Here is a 6,000-nt window from a genome sequence, read left to right on the forward strand (position 1 = left end):
AGATAACTAGTTAGATATGCGTACGAAAAAAAATTATATTGTATTAGTAGTAAGTATTATACATTTATACTACTATTGGTAATTACTCAGTACCTATACAAGGCATTTTTATTTGGCATACAGAGTTTAATTGAAACAGCCATCACACTCTAAGGTTTATTATAATATATGTATATAATTTATATACAGGACGATTATTTTATGAAATAACACTCATTATTTCAAAATCTATTAATTTTCTTGAAAAATTTTATTTTACATAATTTCCAGATCAAAATAAAACATTCATTTTGAAAAATAATAGTTTTTAATTGTTATAATTTTTTAAGATACTAAATTTTTAGAATGATAATATACATTTTTAATGTCATATTCTGAATCATGAATCAGAATATTTTTTTAGTATTTTGATATATTAAAATTAAATTTGGACGAATTGTTTATGAGTTATAGTACCTATTTAAAATCTAGATACACCTTCCATTTTTAAGAATATTTTATAATTTATTTACATAATTAGTAGTAATTTATTTTTATTTTACTAATAGCGTACTAGAATTGTTGCCAATACAAAGACTATTGTTAATGACCTATAAGTTAATACTTGTGTACCATAAGATGATGGTATGAAACACTATGAATAGTTTAAAATTTATATAAATATTTTTAAAATATCATTGTGCGTTGGAAAAAATAAATATATTCAATTTCGATAGTTTCAAGCCATTATTTCTAAATAAAAGAAAATAGCTAAAATCGTTATTGTAATATCCTTTTATAATATTTTATTTTGTCAACATTTGAACAAATGCCTTTAAAAAAAAAAAATGTTTTCTGTGTATTTTTTAATATTTTTACAATATTTTATGAAAAATTATGAGAAATCTTGCATTACTTTTTCAAGCTTTTCGGCATATTTTAAAATATTTTTAACTCACACATTTTATCAACAAAAATCGAAAAATTAAAAAAATGTCAGCTTAAAAATATTAAGAAATAGCTAAAAAAGCAGGGACAATATATATTTTAAGAACTACATCATATGTTTCATGTACATAGAAAATATCAATAAAAATATTTGGTGAAAACTTAAATTCCTTTGTAATTTACACCAAAAAAAAAAAAAATTTATGTTCATTAAGTATTTCCATTTTTCTGCTATATTGTGTTAGTTTTTCAGAATTATTAAAAAAGTACTTTATTTTAAATATTTATCATTAAGTAATTTTTATAAATTTTTTTTTTAAAAGTTAATAGTAAATAACACATATTTTAGAAAAATGGTTGCAAAAAATAGAATTTCGAAATCGAAAGAAAAACATGAATTTTATTGTAGAAATGTACGTTACTGCAGTGGAACCAGAAATATCAGAACCTATTTTTAGAGAGATTAAATTAATAGATAGTAAAATCACTAAAGAACATTAAAACGCTAGGAATAGATAACATTAACACGGAGCTTAACAAACTTCCAGGACATGATCTTTTGAAAAACTTACATAAAACTGTTTCAGTTAAATCGAAACAAGAAAATCTAGAAAAGGATTAGAACACTACTGTTATATTATGATTTATAATATGTCCAATATACAAGAAAACGGGCCCCGGTAAATAGAAAATTATCTACCGTGGCATATCCTTACTAAACATCGCTTATAAGGTACTGTCAATAATCATTTTATATAGATTTATAAAATACAATGTTAATAATTGGCAAATATCGATATAATTTTATGAAAGGCAACTCCACTTCTAACCATATACTCACCCTTAGAACAATTATAAAATTAATATGACAAAGGTCATATCGAATTAACGCTTACTCCGGGATTAAGAAATTAATATAAACGCTTTTAGCGATAACCCCTCCCCCTAAGGCTTAAATATCGTATTTTAGTAACTAATAATTAATAAAAAAAAACATTTTTTAAGCTTCAACTATTCTGAAAAATGTTAATCACCCCCATCCCCCAAAAAATAAGCACCTAATTACGTACCTGGTTTACAGCTGTGATCAATACGCGATGCAACGCGTATGAAGAGACGTGTGTGAGGCTGAGTTCACCATACGACGATTGGGTGCGTCACGCGCTCGAGCATCTCTAACCTAACCTAAAACATTAGGTTGAATTAATTTTTTCCCAAAACATTGCATTTGCAAATATAATTGCATGTATAAAATATAATAATATAAGTAACAGTTGTATTTACTATTTCCCCACTAATAGTGCTTTTGAATTATAACAAAATAATAAATATCGTTATTCATTAATTTGGTATTGTAATTTTATGGAACTATGGCAATGTAATTTCGTCCAAATATTAAATAAAAATATCTAAGAAATTAATTATACTTAAATGTACACTTTTTAGGAGGTCTTTTGATGTCCGTATGGAGTACTTATGAGGAACTTTGTATTAAATGTTCAAGTATTAACTTTAAAAATTGCACATTTTATAATTTTTAAACTGGAAAACAATTAGGTAACAAATACCCATAAATTTTTGGAATATTGTAATAATTTGAACTTTAAATACTTATAAAAATAAATTGTTTGTATATATTTTAATTAATTTTATATCGGTAGACGGTAACTATAAAACAACTTATATGGAATCTTATATTAAATTTTCAAATCTTGAATATAAAGAAATTGGAAACTACAAAATAATTTATAATATTTAATCGACATTCTAGGGAAAAAAATTTTAAATCATCATGCCTATAAATAGTTCAAAAAGAATCGAAATATTTTAGCGATAAGTTTAGCGTTTGTTTAATTTTGCCCTATTTATAGTACAAACTAGATCCAATTCGCTATCCAAACCATGCTCAAAGTTGAAAATCGAAGCGTTTTATCGACTACTTATCAGGTACACATACACAAAAAAAAACATATCATTATAAAATCAATACATCTAGAATAAAATGAAATATTTATCTTTATAGTTAATTTCACTTTAAATATAATAAAAAGGTTCAATATTTTTAAGACGTGCGCTTTTAAACAAATATACGTTAGTTAAAGTGTTTTACAAAAAATTTAAAAGAATGAATTGAAAAGTTTTGATTTCTGAGTTAGAAATAGGTATATAATGCAAACAATTAAGAATGGTATTTATGGTTAGGTTTTATACGGCGGTCATCATAACCGCACACTTTTATACATCGATTTCGCAGTTTTCCCAAAATCAAGCCGTTCGATACGATGATACCATACATACTATCAAGTACCAATAACGCAAAAATCTATCAAAAATTATATTATTGTTTGTATAAGTTCGTGATACTATATACCTACTTAATTCGATTATTTTAATATATTATGTTCTCGATCACATAGAGAGCTTCAAAAAAAGATATTTAAAAGTCATAATTTGTAGAAATTTTGAACAGAAAATTATTCTTAATATATTCATAAAAAAATATTTTAATTTATTGGTATTTAATTATTTAATAAATTTAAAAGTAGACTTAGTTATAATATTATATTAATAATAATTTTTTAATACAGTAAAGTTTACCTATATTATTTTATATAGTTTACAACATGTTTGCCAATTTTAATTTAAATATACATTGTATAAGCTTCCTGTTGTTAATTAAATTAATTAGAAATTGTTCATATCTATATAAACGGCCTGGCCTTTTAAAATAATAATAAATAAATCATTTTCTCGATTCAACTTATTTAATTAAGAACTTATAAAATTAACAATTATAGATTAATGATTGAAATGCCTAAATATATTTATTTATATAGGTAATTACATTCAAATATACAATACTACATGTTTTCCTACCCGACATACACAAGAGCACAATTCATTATTATTTATTTGAAAAGCAAACCTTACAAATTATAAGTTGTTACAAACACGTAAACGCGCACATAAAAAAAAAATATTGCAAAACTTATTATATTCTTTAGATTCACCCGACTATACTCATCTCATTTGCACCCAACATGTTGAATAATACGAGTCACGAGATTCCGGTAGTCTTTTCAACTGGTGACGTTAAATATCAAAATCCTATTTATCTCTTACCGGTGTATCTACACAGCCCGTGCCCTTGGTCCGTGTGTGAATGTGAATCTACAATATTCTCCACGATAGAATAATATACTTGTTTCAATAAAAATTATCATTAGTCACTGCTCACAAATACACTACGAAAACTGAATAGATATTAGCTTACGTCTAGACACTAATTTATATGACACGCTGTTATTTGTGAAATAAAATAAAATTACACTTTATTGTGTATGCATTGATTACGATTCACTAATAAGAGGTATATTGCACTTTTATTTAATTGAATTCGGATATTTGGCTTTTTTTGTAAATATAACATAAATAAATTGAACAGTAATTAGCTAATTAATTGAAGTATTTAATTACTAATATTAAAAATAGGTGTTCAATTTATTAAAACAATTAAATATGTAATATATTAATAAATTCAAAATACCAATAATAGAATGTGTACCTTACTACGGAAATATTGCAATATCAAAATATCTAATGAAAATTTCAATAATCTATGATTGTTCGTTTTTTAATTACAAGAAAATAATATCAAAAATCGTTCAAGGAGAAATAATTATATAAATAGTATACAATGTCGTTAAAATTTTAACTTCGAACACTCATAAAAAATGTATTTGACTATTAGACTCCGGTAACATTTTTTTTAGATTCTGAACGGAATGATGAATGTATTGATTTTTCAATGTGTGTTTTTTTTTTTTTATTATTTTTTTTTTTTTGTGTCTGTCATCACTTTTTGGAGTAGTAATAATGCTTCGATTTTTGACTTCAGCCTCTCTTTGAAAAGGAAAATTCACCTAGTTGGTACTTTAGGGGGTCAAAAGTAAAAATATCCAATAGTTTTCAAAAGCGTCGCGAAAAACCCTGAAAAAATTACGGAAAAACGGGAATTTTTACGCATAACCATTTTTTGATTTTGCTGTAACTCAAAAACGAATCATTATAAATACTTGAATTTTTCACCAAATGTTTATATTAGCGTTATCTATTTACGATTAAATTTTTTTAAGCTACTTATAGACAATTGAAATTTTTGACTTTTTTAAGTTTTTTTTCTTAAAATGCCGATAAAAAAAATTTGGCTATCCAAAAAATCTTTAAAATTGAATACAAGGTTTATTATAAGTTGTACTTATCGTAGAAAAAAAAAATCAAAAATCGTTAGTCACAATTTTTGTTTATAAGCATTTAAAGTTCAAATATTTACGAAATATATCAAAATCGCGAAAATTTGCAAGGAATTTTTAAGTTGAAAATTCATAACATTTTTGTGATTTATACTTAAGGTTCAAAAATCCAATATAAGGTTATCCATAAGTTTTCCTTTAAGTAATTGTAAAAAAAAATTCTAGCGTCGATAAAGAATAAATTTTATGAGCTTAAGAAATTTAATTTTTTACGAAATTGCGTAAAATAACGATTTATTACAATTTAAATATAGGTATAAATAATATGATATATCCTGCTAATTACCATTTACTGACAAATCATCTCCGTTCAGAATCGTTTTTCGTATACAATGATATCAGTCGTTGCATTCAAATTTAACACATCCATTATAGTGACCTACTCTCCATCACTACTATACAGCAGAGCGATACCCACTTGTCCACTTTTTTTTCTTTTCTTTTTTATTATTATTATTAAGGTGTAAATTTTCAAATCTAATAAGATATAAAAAAAAAATTGTATTTATCTTAAATTTTAACTAAAAAATATTTTGAAATTTTTCGATATTTTACGAATTTTTTTAAATTTAAACGCTGATAAAAAAACATTGTGATTATAAATTTTCAATATTTTAATTGATGAATTTACAACTTATAAGAAACCATGTATTACATTTTCAAACATTTTTATCGATAGATTTTTTTTTTAAATGAAAAATGTCCAATGTTTATAAAATGAGTAAAAATGTTTTGGAAGTTATTTTTAAGTTTATATTGC

This window comes from Rhopalosiphum padi, chromosome 1 (genome assembly GCF_020882245.1).
Source record: "Rhopalosiphum padi isolate XX-2018 chromosome 1, ASM2088224v1, whole genome shotgun sequence".
Classification (NCBI taxonomy): domain Eukaryota; kingdom Metazoa; phylum Arthropoda; class Insecta; order Hemiptera; family Aphididae; genus Rhopalosiphum; species Rhopalosiphum padi.